The 15,945-nt window shown below is 45.4% G+C and overlaps 1 pseudogene; it reads left to right on the plus strand.

Annotated features, from left to right (window-relative positions):
• LOC133102276 (parafibromin-like) overlaps positions 1-15,945 on the plus strand; it is a 72,337-nt pseudogene that overhangs the window by 11,697 nt on the left and 44,695 nt on the right.

The raw sequence follows: 15,945 nt of genomic DNA on the forward strand, positions 1-15,945 counted from the left end.
ACTTCCAAAAAACAGTGGTGCTTAGACTCCACTTCAGACCAATTAAATCAGAATCTCTGAGTGTGGGACCCAGGAATGGATATTTTAAAAAATTTATTTATTTTATTTATTTGCTTGGCTGTGCCAGGTCTTAGTTGCAGCACGCGGGATATAGTCTCCTGACCAGGGATCTAGTTCTCTGACCAGGGATCGAACCTGGGCCCCCGGCACTGGGGGCATAGAGTCTTAGCCACTGTACCACCAGGGAAGTCCCAGAGATGGATATTTTTAAAGCTCCCTTTCCAATGTGTGGCCAGAGCTAGGAACCACTGATACAAGATCTCCTGCCTTCTCTTCACAATGAGTTCCAAGATGAACTTTTGAAACGTACATTCTAAGTCAAGTGTACCACTTAGCTAATAGGCCAGGTGAAGAGTGAATTCAGTTTCTGTACACTTGATTTTGAGAACCATGCTCAGTTTTGACACCTTGTTCTGGGCCACCCCAGCCCCTACACTGACACTCTGTTCAGGTCCAGCTGTCCCCTCCCCACGAGGATGTCCTCCTCATCCCACTCAGGCTCTGTGATCTCGCAGGAGGCTGGAATGTTGAACAGTGGCAGTAATAAGAGCAAGGTTCTATTTACTGAATTCTTATTATATACTATCTTTTGTTGCAATGCATCAATGAATATTATTATACACACATTTTGCACATGTGAAAGTATATATCTGTAGGACAAAAATCTACATATGTAACTTACAAAACTGGGATTCCTGTATGCATTCTTTAGCTTTTTACTTGGAAACAATCTTAAATTCACAGAAAAGTTGCAGGAACAGTGCAAAGGATTTTTTTTCTTGAACCATATACAAGTAAGTTGCTGACAGGATGCCCCAGTTCCCCAAATAATTTACTATGTATTTCCTACAAGCAAGGACATTCTCTTGTACAACTATAAACTTCAAAATTCAGGAAGTTATCATCGATACACCATTCATCTTAGATTCCATTCAAATTTCACCAGTTGTCCCAAATGTGCTTTATAGCAAAAGGATCAAGTCCAGAATCACATGTTGCATTTAGTTTTCTCTTTAGCTTTCTTCACTCTGGAAGAGTTCCTCAGATTTTCCTTGACCCTCACAACCTTGGTGCTTTTGAAGATTTCAGTTATTTAGCAGAATGTCCCTCAATTGAGGTTAGTCTGCTGTTTCCTTATGATTAGATTCAGGTGTGCACCCTTCCAGCTTTCACAGAGGCGTTGCTGCAGTCTTCTCTTTCATTCTATCAGATGCTGCATGATTTCAATTTGGCCTATTAGTGCCTATTTGCTTGATTAAGGGGATGTCGACCAGGCAAGTGACTCTTTTTCCCCTTATAATAAATAAATATTTTGCCGGAGGTATTTTGAAACCATGTATGTATGCCACTACCCTTCAAACTTTCCATTCAATGCATTCATTCATTCATTCATTCATATCATTATGAACTCATGGATTCCTAGTTTATTCAATAGGTTACAATCCATTAGTATCAATACTTATTTTGATGTTCAAATAATCCAGATTTGGTCAATGGGAACCCATTTAAGCTGGCTTTCTATTTCATACATAACCCCATCATTATTTGAGCACTTCCTTGTTTTTTTTGCATAACAAGATGTTCAGGATCAGCTTTTACTTTCTCTGCCCCAGCCCTGGTATCAGCCATTTGTTCAAGAATCTGTGGTTCCTTTGAGTACAGACTGGTGTTTAGAAACCAATATCTAGGCACCAGGTGTGTTCATTGCTATTGAGGTGTTGCAGCTCCCAGGCTTCCCCAGTGGACAGAGCTGGAATCCATGTGTACACACACACACACACACACACACAGAGACATATATTTATGTCATACTTATTTCTATAACTATCTTTACAAACCATGAGTTCACACCAATATCCTCCATTATAACCCAGCACCACAGGGTTTACTCTAGTCTTCTCCCTTCCCACGTCTGTAACCCCATTCTCCAACAGTGAGAATCCTGCCTCATGTTATACTCAGTATATTTACTAATTTGATACTCTGCCATTACCCTCTCCCAACCCCCCATGTACCGACTCCCTCCTCAATTCATAAGGACGCTGACACTCTGCACTGGATCTCCCCTGGGTTTTAATGACTTTTTCTGGGCTCCCCCTCCCCCACAGTGCGGCCCCTCACCCTACTTGGGCTCTGAAACCCTGTACCAAGCTGCCCCACACCATGCAGGTGTTTTCCTCATCCCTCTTGGGCTCTGATGCCCTACAGTGGGCCGTAGTTACCACTGTCCACCGACTTGGACACCCTTCTCACCCTGCTGTGCCCTGACACCCAGGGTCTGGTCACCCTCTTTTATGGACCTCCTCCTTAACTTGCTCTGGCTGCCCCAGCTCCCTCACCCCTACCCCTGCGCATTGAGGCTTACTTTCCTCAGCCCCACCTAATGCAATACAAATTTTTTAAAATTTTGAAGTGTTTTGACAAATTTCTACCCAGAGAGATTCCATCAATTCATAGCCTACCATTAATGTAAGAGAGCCTATCCCCCTAACACTCAGCAATGGAATGTGTTATTGTACTTTTAGATCTTTGCTAATTTGAGAAGTGAAAGGTTTATCTTATTGTAGCTTAAACTGTATTTAAGTTACAATAAAGTATTTCTACAAAACAATTAGAACTCACACTCTCATTAAAACTCCAAAGTATGATTCCGGTAGCACTCTTAATCTTTAATAGTAAACCCCAAACTTTGTAAAAGAATGAAATTATCTCACTTTTGTAATAGCATATTTCCCCCTCTTTAATAACTAAACTGAGTTCTAGAAAACATATTTTTGGTCCCAGATATAATCGAAAGGGATAGCAAATTTTAATTTCTTGGGACAAGAAAACTAACACACGAACAGTCTGTTTTGACTAGAACAGTTGTCAAATCAATAATTAATTGTCACTTGATCTGAGAAAAACATTGAATTAGAAGAAACAAAAGCCCTGTCACATAATAATAATGGAAGGTCTAGGTCATTTGACCTTGTGTCCTAAGGTTTTGGAGAAGGTCAGCGTGTCACAGCTTGCCCTTGATCTCAGAGCAGCTCCCAGCTGACACTTCATGGTACCTGTGGTCGTCTCTATGGAGCGTTAACGGTTCATCCGGAGCAGGATCTTTCACTCGGGAGCGCTTGGTACTGGAAGCACCTACTAGAAGCTGTGCTGCATTTACCCTCACCCAGTGAGCAGCATTGAAACGTCTACTCAGATTTCCCTGTAGAGGTCCATGGCTGGCTCAGAGCCATCTGATGCACTAACCAGGCCACTCTTCTCCTTTTCCAGGGTGTAGTAGAGGTAGGCATGTAAATTTTAACAACCTCTAGAAATGAAATGTAATATGGTCCAAGGAATTATGCCACTTAACATTAACAGACTTCTAAGGAAAAAAGAAAACCTTAATGATAGCCTAAGTTTTGTATAACTTCCTACGTTTCACCAGGTATCCAGAGATTGCCCAGCATCATCTGCCATAGGGTAGGTGCAAAAGATCTATTAGTTGGATAGTTCAGTAAGTCCATGAGTGAAAGATAAACCCAGGAAAAATGAACACACACTGTGTCACGATTTAAGGTCATGTTGTGAACCACAGTGACCGGCCATAGGTGGGTCGGCCCTCAGGATGGCCTCTTTCCTTCACCACTCAGGCTCCTGAGCTTTGCCTGGTGCTTTTGATTCCAACTCATAATACTTTCATCTCAAACTCCCAGGAAACCAAGCTTATCAAATTACTAATCATCATACTTGGAAAAAGCAGCAACAGGATTCATCAATTCCTGGGGAAAAAAATGATTGATTCGTTTATTTTCACCCAATATTTATTGAGGGTCTAGCATGTGGCTGGTGCTATTATAGGTCTTGTGAATTCAACGAAGTTCTCACCCTTGTGGGTTTTACATTATAATGGGGACCAGACAATAGATAGATGGGTGCTTAATAAACAGTAAGATTGTGATGAGAATGATGAAGACAAAGCAAGGTAGGAGGCTTGAGGGACAGGGAGGGATGAACATTTCAGACAGTCCAGAGAACGTCTGTCAGAGGAGGTGACTTCTGAGCAGAAGCCTGCTTTGTCCCTTGTGTGTCAGACCTGCAGCTTCTATGATTACAAGTTGAGTTGGTCCAGAAGCCATCTTCTGGACTCCCCTGAACCCTCTTTCCCATAGTCATTTTACTGTCTGACCCAGTCCATTTTTAATGTAGTGGTGATGGCCTAGACTGCCAGGGCCTGAAAGCCATGTCCTTTCCTAAATTTCTTCCATCAGGTAAGGCAGGACCCTCTATTCATTCATTCATTTGAAAGATATTTGTGAGAACTCACTACATCCTAGGAACTGGCCGGGCCTTGGAAATGCAGACCAAAATGAGTAAGTCATGGCTGCAGCCCTGGGTGAGCTTCCAGATCAGTTGGGAGAGTACACATGTAAACAAATCAGTGCAAAAAAGTGTGCCAGGTGCCTTGAGAGCAGGATAGAATGAGGTCTCCTTATGGAGGTCTTCAAAGTTATTGTGGAGAGGTTAAATAGTATATTCGCAAATCATACTTGATATATATCAAATATTATATCAATATCAATGTTACATTCACATATATGTATACAAGCGTACAAGGTTTACAAGGCAGTATGGAGCCACTGAAATTGTTGGTGCCCACTGAAAAGAATGCACAACCTAAAATTTGAGAATTATGTTTTATTCGGCAGATGTAGTGAGGACTTAAGCCCAGGAGCTAGGCTCTCCGATAGCGCTGAGGGACTGCACTGACTGAAGAGGTAAGGGAGGAACCAGGATATATAGGAATTTGGGAGGGGTGGGGACGGGAAACCAGGAAGTTGAATATCAAAACATTACTGCTAATTAAAGAAAAAACAGACATCTCAAGTGAATGAATTTAGTGCTTTCCTATGTATGGGAAGATGCAAGAGTCTGGGCTTAATGAAAGCATTCCTCTGATATGCACCTTAACTATCTAGGGCCAGTATCCTGTTTTTCTTTTTCTTTTAATTTATTTATTAGTTTATTTATTTTTGGCTGCATTGGGTCCTCGTTGCTGCGCACGGGCTTTCTCTAGTTGCGGCGAGCGGGGGCTACTCTTCATTGCGGTGCACGGGCTTCTCATTGTGGTGGCTTCTCTCCTTGCGGAGCACGGGCTCTAGGCGCACGGGCTCAGTAGTTGTGGCACACGGGCTCAGTAGTTGTGGCTCGCGGGCTCAGTAGTTGTGGCGCACAGGCTTAGTTGCTCCGCGGCATGTGGGATCTTCCTGGACCCGGGCTCGAACCCTTGTCCCCTGCCTTGGCGGGTGGACTCTTAATCACTGCGTCACCAGGGAAGCCCCCAGTATCCTGTTTTTCTCCATCCTGAATCCTCTCAGGGTGCACTGTGGTGGGCGGCTGCAGAAGTTGATGGCCTGATGGCTGCAGCATTCTTTGTTTACTGATACGACAGGCAACATTCTTTGAAAACTGAGCAGGTAAGGGTAGGCTGCATGAAGTGGGAACAAGGTGAGACAAGCAGCAGGAAGACGTGATAGTTGAGTGGATAATGAGGCTCTGGACCAGGATATGGTAAGAAAATGAAACAAAAATCACCATCATATAAGAGCGTCAGTGCCAAGGTAGACAAGACAGGACTGGGAGATTGATTGCATCTGACAAGCAGAAGTGAACAACGCCCCATTCAGAGGGCTTTGTCTTCCTCTTCCTCATCCTCTCAGCTCTGAGAAGAATAGTACATCCTAGCTCGGGAGCTTCAGTTTACATGATATTAGTTGGAATTTTTATTAACCAACCAACCAACCATTTCTAATTCTACCTCACCCATTGGGCAATGAATTTTACAGTGAAAAAAGGAGTTTCAGAGATCAGTTCACATCACTGCTTTAATTTCTTGTTTGTCAATTTAGATAGATTTCCAAAGCTGCAGCAAGGGATGGCTACTGGACTAATGAACACAGGGACACCTGTGATTCCCTCTAGGCTTTTAGATGAATGTTTTGCAGTGACACATAATAAACTAATTTTCTTTGCCTACCCAAATGGTGGAAACAGGGATTTAAGATTTAAGTATTGCTGCCCAATTCTGTCCTCTGGTTCCCCCACCCCACCCCTGTCTGCAAAATCTATGTACTTCTCTGAACAGGCAACTATGTCTAAGGTAAAAATATTTTATGTGTCAACAAAAAAAACCCCACGCAATTGGAAATGCTCTGAAATTATTTCGGAAGCAGTAGACCCTTGAATGAATTTAGACTTGTCTCTGAGTTTTAAGCACCAAGCAAATAATCTAATAAGGTAAATTAAGGAAGCCAGTGAAAGCAATTGATCTGTTTTATTGTCTACGTTTTGAAAATAATTGTGCAAAAGTGGTTAGAAGTGTTAGACTCCTTTCTGAGGGAAGTCACATGACCCTCTCTACCTCCCACAAAGGTAGAAATGGCTTTTTATATCTAGGAGCCATTAGTTTGCTCTGAACAGCAAATAGCACAGTCCATCCTCCAAACGGCCACCTGCACAAGTCCAGCATTTAGACGAAAAAGCTGTATTAGCCGGTGATAATGCAAGAGTTTTCACGAGGCTGATGGGACTGGATTGTTTCAGAATAAGCATCACTGGAGTGTCTATTTCTTAAATGAGTTAGATTGGGTTGGAGGCTGTATTACACCCTCCTCGTATTCTGGAACAATCTAAGCCATTCCAATATTTCCTATGATAAAGCTTCATAAGTAGACCTTTGGAAGAAAATGAAGCACTTACTTACTAAGTGCAGTGTACCAGCCATCAGCCAAAATTCTTTATCCAGCTTTTCACTGCCCAAGGTCCACTCCACAAGACACTGAAGATGCAAGGACGGAATGTTTGCAAGTCACCTTCGATGCGGAGGGCCTGCTCTCCACGTCCATTGTTCATTCTTTGGAATTTTTCTTTCAGGCTGACGGAAATGTGTTTGAGGGGTGGATGCCAACCAGCCTATGCTGGGGCTGCCAGTGGGAGGGGGCACCTGCCAGAGTGGGAAGAATGGGTGAGAACAGGGACCTTCTTGCCACCCACTGCCCAGTGGTCCTCAGATGTTATCACGTATCGGAATCACCTGGAAGGCTCCACCCCCGGAGTTTCTGGATCAGTGGGTCTGGGGTGGGGTCTGAGAAGTTTCCTGTCCAACAAATTTCCAGGTGATGCTGATGCTGCTAGTGTGGGACCGCACGTGAAGAATCACAGCCCTGCAGCCTCCTTTCCAGATGGTTTCAGGAGGAGGCTGGTGGCCAGCTGGCTCTAGCAGGCTGGTTTCTGTTTCTCCAGCCCCATGGGTACCATGTCCTGTAATTCTTACTCCTCACGGGCTGATGTCCTTGCCACCCCCTGCCTTCAACACAGTCATTGTCACGTCTAGGCCTTGGCTTCTTCCTGCCCCGTCAGAGCACCCTTCCTTCTTTTTGTCTCTTCATCTTCCTTATTCTCTAAAGCTCATATCGAGTCCCACTCTCTCCACAAAGACTGTTCTAATTAGCTCAAGCCTTCATCTTCTCTCCTTTTCTTTAATTCTTCTGCTTTTCGTGGTCTGCAGCACGTCTTAATTGTTCTCAAAATGATTCAATTAGATTGTAAGCTGCTTGCAGGCAGGGGCTATTCACAAATAAAGCATAATGGTATTTAAACGTACTGAATGTTTACCACGCAGAAGGCATCGTGCTAAGCATTTTCCCTATATTAACCCACAAGGGGCTGTGATCGCCCCCTTTCATACGCGAGGAAAACCAAAGAGAAGAGAGCGTGCATAACTTCTTTAATAAAGTCACACACACCTAGAGTACCTGGTGGGGTCAGGTTTCAAGCCCTGAAAGCACTCAGCTGGCACCTGAGCTCTCTGTGGGTGGCAGCCTGACCCCAGAGGGTGGGGCTGATGACTAGGGGGCTGAGCAGACACAGGGCCTGGCTTTTCCTCTGCGGGCAATGCCTTCCGCAGGGTCCCGGGCACAGAGACGTGGGTACAGTCTAGGCTCGCAGAGCTGCTTTACAAATAGCTCGGTTATCATTGTGCTGCATGGTCCACCTTCCATCATTCTTTCCGTGGATTGTGGCCCATATCTGAACAGCTGGGACAGAGCTGTAAGGGCATCCCCGTTCCCCAGTCTTTACGCTGTAAGATTTGCCACTCATTTGGCCCCTTAAAAACTCTGGACGTGGGCTTCCCTGGCGGCGCAGTGGTTGAGAATCTGCCTGCCAATGCAGGGGACACGGGTTCGAGCTCTGGTCTGGGAAGATCCCACATGCCGCGGAGCAACTAGGTCCGTGAGCCACAACTACTGAGCCTGCGCGTCTGGAGCCTGTGCTCCGCAACAAGAGAGGCCGCGATAGTGAGAGGCCCGCGCACCGCGATGAAGAGTGGCCCCTGCTCGCCGCAACTAGAGAAAGCCCTCGCACAGAAACGAAGACCCAACGCAACTGCGGGGGAAAAAAAAAAAAGAACAACTGTGGACGTAGCACAGCAGGGCAAGAGACACATACCAGTCGCCAGATATGAAATTAGAAAATAAAATATAACACAAAGATACATATTTATGACTATTTTCATAGTCATGTCTTTAAAACTAAACCAACTATGGCAATACAAAGCATTGATAATCACTATCAAAATATTTGCTTTGCAAATTCTACCATGTAGCAGTTATTGTATTGCTATTTTTTTGGCTCCAAAGCAATCTTTTTTTTTTTTTGTTGTTGCAAATCTCTTAATTCCCCCCAGGTGAACATGTTTATTGGTGCACTGAGACCCTAGAGGATTATTTGGATAGGGTGCCCTCTTTTAGCATAAGAAGCCCTAACATTTGACGTGGCAAAGAACAACACATCTGATTTATCACACATCAAAATTTTGAATACACTGTGCCGTCATGCTTGTCAATATACTAATTTCTCCTTATAGGGCATCTACTTACCTTACTCAGACGTCCCCCATTAAGCCCTGAGTGTATGCACTCAGCTCCACTGGGCCAGATCCAGGGACGGGGGCGGGGTGGGCGTGAGAGAGGGGCTACAGGATGCCAAGGGCCTTCGCCTGAGCTACTAGAAGGACCGTGCCTCTCAGGGCGCATGGGTGGAAAGGCAGGCCCGTGCCTCACTTCCAGGAGGTAGCTTGCCCCACTCCGGGAGAGGGCAGCAGAGACATCCCAGGACCGCAGCAATACAGACCTGATGGAAAGTGCTTGTTTGAGCAGAAGTCTTGCTCGAAGTCTGAGGCATAAGAACTGAGAACTGGGGCCGCAGCTCTGAGGAGGACTTGCTGCTGGGCAGGGAAGGTGGTCTGCCGGCAGGATCGGGTGTTGGGTCTCATTTACGAAGTGGAATGTCATTAGCCCCCTCTCAGCCTACCGCTGCCTGGACCACATACATATGCAGATGATCCTTTCTCAATGCTCTATGCTAATGTGTGAGAGGGGTAGGGAAAAGGTGAATAATTAATTGACCACAAACTTCATTACCATGGACACTCACCCTGTTCTCCTCCCACCCAATTATTTTACCACAGGATGTACCCAGATCTGCTTCTCTGGGGCTCTGACTTCCCAGTGCTTTTTTGTGTTGGTGTGTTTGCCCCAGGACACGCAAAACCTAGGAAGCTTCCAGAACCCCTGCGCTAAAGGGACTGCAGATTTCTCTCTGGGAAGCTGGGTCTGTAACTGGGCTTCTCTTCTTAACCAAAGCATTGGGCTTCCGCTAGAAACACCAGAGTCTTTGGTCCATGAGTACAAAGGCTTCTGTTTTGCTACATTTAGCTTCCAGTCAATTAGCTGTTCTTTCTCCCTTTATCCCAGGCTTCTCTTAGAAAACCCAGTGAGCTCTAAACGGGAGGATCATCAGGAGAAAATTGTAGGTGTGGATGTGTGTGGAAGTTTAGAAACATTGCCACTTTCTTCCAACTCTATGTCTTCCCTCTTGAAACAAGAGGAGAAAGTTTGCTCATTTCTTGATGGAAACTGTGTCTGTCACTTTACCGTGGACTTGAGCCTGCTGCAAGCTGATGAGGAACTTTCCTGTGATCTGTATGGGTTTTTAGAACCTCACATTTTTAGAAAGCTGCTCCACATCTCAAGCTTCTAAAGAAAGTGCCAGTGAGATCCATGCTGCTATATCTGGCTCCAGCGTCATATCCAGGCACCTGAGTGAGATGTGAGCAAGAAATAATTTAATAGAAAAAAAATGTGCCCCTGCTTCTGCACAGCAGACATTTACCAATTAACTGCTTAGCAAATGCTTTTTGCCAGAGTGATCTTACCCTTGGCATAATTTAAAGACAGTTGTTTCTCAACTGTTCTTTGCTTTTGTTTTGATTTTCTTTTCTATGCATCTGCGGTGTGGGCGGAGGGCTGCTGGGTGGTCTGTGGACAACCCGGCTTCATTGTGATACATATGCCTGATGTCGGCAGGTGAGAGGACCTCGGTGCTTGTCTTCTTTGGAGAAAGAATTCCACAGAGAGACATTGTAAAGCAAGCACAGAATTTATTGGAAGCACAGTATGTGCAAAGAGAACAAAGAAGCAGTTTACTTAGAGCAGAAGCAAAGCAGAAATACACACCCAGAGAAGAGTGTGGATGTCCTCCCTAATGAGGAGTGTGCCAGAGAGGTGAGTTAAATCACTCATATGGGGGCAGTTTTTCCGGGTCTTTGTTTTCCTCTGGCCAGTCATCTTTCTTTGTTTCCCACATCTGACCTGACCCAGGGCCCTCCCCGATAGGCATGCGCATCTTTTAGCCAAGATGTATTCCAGCGAGGGGGTCTCTGGGAGATTGACAGAACTTATTATGGGTTAGCGCCCCCTCCCTTTTTGACCCCCAAGGAGGCTTTTTGCGCATGTGTAGTTGGGGAGGTGTCCTTGACCTCAAGAAGGAAAGATGGGGTCATCTTATCTTTTTACTCCAGCAGAGCTCAGCTCCCCTCTGCTCTTGCCATTAACTTCATCCTTGGAGTGTCAGGGAAAACAAGCTCCAATTTACTCCACTTGACAAATTTCAGCTGCTCAGCCCAGGAGCCCACCTACCTCCTACCTCATTCTTCTCTGTGTCTCACAGGAAAACCAGGAACCTCCTTCCCCAGAAGTTCTTTCCCCACATGGCTCCAGGTTAGATCTGGCCAGTGAGAGGCAACCCCATGTGAGGTCCAAGACAGTAAAGAAGGTGAAGCCGGTGTTCCTTGGTACCAGCTGCAGGCAGTGGCTCAGATCCTGGGGAACACCCACCACGGGCAGCCTCAGTTTCCCTTGAGACCCTGCCCTGCCCTCCCAGATGTGCCCAAAGCAACCTTCTGATCTTTACTTACCCAGCTGGAAACCTCAGTCCCTCTAGCAACTCTAATTGAAAAACCTAGAAAGGTTTCTGTTTTCTGGTTGACTTCTGACTGATCCAGGGACAAAGGACTCATTTTCTCATGCTGCTCTTTCCGTATACTACAAATGGGGAGGGATATTAGTGAGAAAGTATTTCTTGAATGCACGTAACTTACAGGGCAGTGTCTTACACACCAGGGACGCATGTCAAAGATAAAGTCCCACCTCCCAGTTGTTCCAAATAAAATAGAGACATATGACGGCCATGCATACATGAAACCATACGTGTAAACACAGTAACTAAAAGTATGTCAAGGGAAGACTCCATCTGGGAATCTGTTGGAAGCAAGAAATTCACATGAGTATCTGTCTTTCCAAAATCTTCTGCAGGGAAATGCTCCATGGATGGCCTTCCCAGACAAGTGCTGTCCTCCAGGACCACATTCCCGAGCTGCTCTGACATGTCACCTTGCGGGGGCAGCAGTGCCACTGTCACTGTACACCCGGGGCACAGGGGTAGGCAGGCCTGAGAGCACGCAAATGCAGGGTTTCACCTTCCGCTGCTTCCTGCACGTTCATGGGGGATTCCTGGGAAGAATTTGAGAAAGAAAATAATGGCCATGAGTAGTTCCGTTAAAAGGGGCATCTGTCAGAAAGGTTCGAGCTTCAAGAGACTGAAAACACCGGCTCAAACTGGCTTAAACTTCATGGAAGGGAACATATGCACAGTCAGAGGCTCAGTGATGCCGTCTGCCCAGTTCCTCCCACCCTCTACTCTGCTGTCTTTAGCATCAGTTGTATTTTCAGGCTCTTCTCCTTGTGGAAGCGAGATGGCTGCAGCACGGCCAAGTGAGACACCCAAAAACGAAACAACATTGAGTGGCAGAAAGGGAGCACAGCGCCTGATGTTCATTTTCTCACAAACAAGGACACTTTCCCCAAAGTCCCTCCAATGCACCACCCCTCTTACAGGTCCCACTGACCGGAAGAGGGTCATAAGCCCACCCTGAAACCTGTCCTTGGAAAGAGGATGGGACCGTACAAATTGGCTTTGTTCGGTCAGGATTTACCCCTGGCACTGGGGATAGGTCCCCATGTTTGTGCCATTGGAGTGGGATGGCCTGATACTGGGGCTTTGGCAATAAGAATAAGGTGAGGATGTATGTTGGCTTTTCTGGAAACTGACCAAGGGGGTAACTACTTATTGTAAAGGGAAGCCAAGAAGGACCCTAAATCTTGCCAGGAGCCTTTGTTGTTCACGACAACTATTGACCCATAGGGGAGTTTCTGTAGGATTTACACCTTATTTTGCATCACCAGACTCAACTGTGCTCAGATGCCATTGTACTCCATCTAAACTTGCGTTCAGATATTTCTGGAATCCTACTTACAATCCTGATTTTAATGAGAGGAGTGCTTCTTTACCATGTTAAAGTCACAGCCAGAAGGGCAGCTCAGCCTCAGACTGAGGTCACAGAAGGAGAAGTCCATCTTCCGTAACCTCCACAAATTGGCTTTGGTCTCCTGTTTCCCACCTGTATCACCCACTCCAGGGTGCATGGAGTGAGGATAAGGAGGAGTGGAAAGGGAGGGAGCCTGTCACCGGAGGCTTTTTCTTGAACCTCTGAGAGAGAGACTGGAGCTAGGTTTTCACCATTAATGTGCCTGGAGTAAGATGACCACCATGGGTGGGCGTGTTTCTGGTTTCAGGATAGATAAGACAACCGGCAAATAGTCCCACCATTACTGATACACATTCAGAGACCTTTCCATAGACTGAGGCAGACCCGGACATGACCTAGTCCAGAGTTCACTAGATGTTACTAGGTGTTCTGCAAAAGCTGTGGCTCCACAGGGATGTCAGGGAAATGCTGAGCTAAGCAGGCTTATGACTTCACGACCTCTCAGAGCTTTTGATACGGTGCCATAAATTGTGGTTCTCCAAGAGGGGACATTATGTTCTGTGTTTCCCAAATGTGTTTGATCACAGAATACAAACCAGAATATGGTGAGACGGATGTGCAGAAACCACTTTGGGAAATGCTGCCCCTTCATTGTACAGCTCAATAAACTGGGGACCTGTACCTTAAGGGGATTGTCTCAAATCACCCTAGGAGCCAGGATCCCTTAGGAAACAGAATAATCAAAAGAGTTTAATAATGAATGGAACGTGGGAAGGATTAGCGAGACCAGCAAGACTGGTGAGACCCACCCCCTCAGGGACTAAGAGCGACAAGAAGCCGTTGCCTTCCCAGCCCTGAAGGGGAAAGAGAAGGAACTTTGCTGCTGGAGCCCAGCGAAGGGCTGGAGCCAAGGCGAGGAGCTGCTGATGACCTGTAATATGGCAGGGAGTGGGGAACTGCAAGATCCCAGCCTCGCTCTCCCCCGTCCTCCCATTTCCCCTTGGGCTCTCCCAGTGGCCAAACCCGGAAGCCGGGGGGCCGGGAGCTGGTGATGCTGCCTGTCCAGGTCAGCCTCCGGGGCACAGAAGTGAGAGAGAAGCACTGACAGTGCGTCCACGGGGCGAGGAAGGAATAACCAGCACCGTCACGTAGCTGGGGTTTTGTGTTTCTCCTTTTTAATAATGTTTACCTCATCTATTTCATAAGCTTATTTGAGTTTGCTTAATACAATGTAATTCGATGTGATATGTCAACTCTATATCAATAAAGCTGGGGAAAAAATTACTACTATGTGAAACAGAACAAAGGTAAAAACTGACAATATAAAGCAATGGTTCTCAAAGTGTGGTCTAGCGATCTCTGGCGTTCTCAAGAGCCTTTTAGGTTTGCATGTCCATTTATAATAACATTGTGATGTTATTTAGCTTGTAACTTTAGTTCTCACACAAGAGAACAGTGGGGTTTTCCAGAAGTTTCATGGGGAGGGATGGTGCCATTGTTGTGATGGCTAATGCAATGTGTGCTTGTGTGTTCTCATGTTTAAAAATCACTCCATTTTAATTTCAAATACAGTAGATGATAAACATTACCACATAAGCACAACCTCTTTGGGGTCTTAAATGATTTTGGATAAAAAGGAGCCCTGAGACCAGAATGTTCGAGAACTGCTGATGTAAAGGGACCAGAGGGACCAGATTTGTCGCAGTGCGCGGGCTTCTCATTGCCGTGGCTTCTCTTGTTGTGGAGCACGGGCTCTATGTACGCGGGCTTCAGTAGTTGTGGCGCACGAGCTCAGTAGTTGTGGCACACAGGCTTAGTTGCTACGCGGCATGTGGGATCTTCCCAGACTGGAGCTCGAACCCGTGTCCCCTGCATTGGCAGGCGGATTCTTAACCACTGCGCCACCAGGGAAGCCTCTAGTGCTTCTATATAGAGTTAAAAATAATCTGTTAATCTGCTCCTCTCTGTCTTACATACTTTCATTTCTTTCCATGCCTATCAAAAATTTCTAAAAGCTGCTATAAGGTCGGTCATCTCAATGATTTCTGCTCTTCCTCCGTTTAAATGTGTTTTTCCAAAACAGCAGCCATGGGGCTAAAGGTAGGTGAGTCAGTTATAATAAGGCAGCTACAGTAATTAAACTCATAAGCTTCGGCCTCTTGAGCTGTAATTTGAAAGGATGGAAGCTTAATTTTTCCATCAACAAAGTCAGTTTCATCCAAGCTGTTCTTCAGAGTGCATTAAAAAATTACATGTTTAAACTAATCGGGAGAAAACGGAATTTCAACCCCTCATCACAATAGCATGGATGGGCTGTAAATGTATGGAGCATTTTCACTCTAGAAAACTAAGTCCATTCCGAACATATTCACAAGTAATCAGGCAAACAGAACAGTAGAGACGTAAAAATACTCACTGTGTGAGCTTGAGGCAGAAAGGTATCTAATAAATTAGAGTAAATAGCAGCCGAATTGTCCTCACCAAGGCTTATCTGTTCAACCAAGCAAGGAAGGAAAGTTAGCATTAATTGGCAAGCTCGAAGCTGTCTCAAAGGAAATGGCACTTAGAGCAATTAAGTCAGATGTGGAAAAACAGCTCTGCATTGAAAGCTGACAGCAGGACTTTAGCACAATACAGGCAATGAGCCTCTGAGGATTTTAATGGATGGAACCTTGGAGACTAATGGACAATTAATGTAAAACAGATGACTTCCTTTGCAGAGGACAGTCTTTTGAAAGATGCTTTACCTGCTGCTCAAACTAATGTGGCTAACGTGAAATAATAAAGGGAAGGCGGTCTTATGTAGCTAGGCTAGTGTGGGTATTAGTGTCCCTGCTTTCTCCTTGAATATTTTCAAAAACCAGGTCAGGAATTTAACAGTTTCCTGCAGCTTGGTGGTGCAAGCCTCCTCCCGCCACTCTCGATGTCCAGAGGGGCCGGGACCGGCTGTGTTTCTGAAGCCATTTTCCACAGAGCTGCCCTGGGGGTTCACCTTGTTTTACAGGAGAAAGAAGACAGGATACATCATGGTGTTACAGCCTAGCTTTTATTTTATTTTATTTTATTTCTTAAGTATAGTTAATTTACAATGTTGGGTTAGTTTCGGGTGCACGGCAAAGTGATTCAGTTATGTGTATATATACATATATATGATTTCAGATTCTTTCCCATTTTATGTT

This window comes from Eubalaena glacialis, chromosome 12 (assembly GCF_028564815.1).
Source record: "Eubalaena glacialis isolate mEubGla1 chromosome 12, mEubGla1.1.hap2.+ XY, whole genome shotgun sequence".
In the NCBI taxonomy this organism is placed as follows: domain Eukaryota; kingdom Metazoa; phylum Chordata; class Mammalia; order Artiodactyla; family Balaenidae; genus Eubalaena; species Eubalaena glacialis.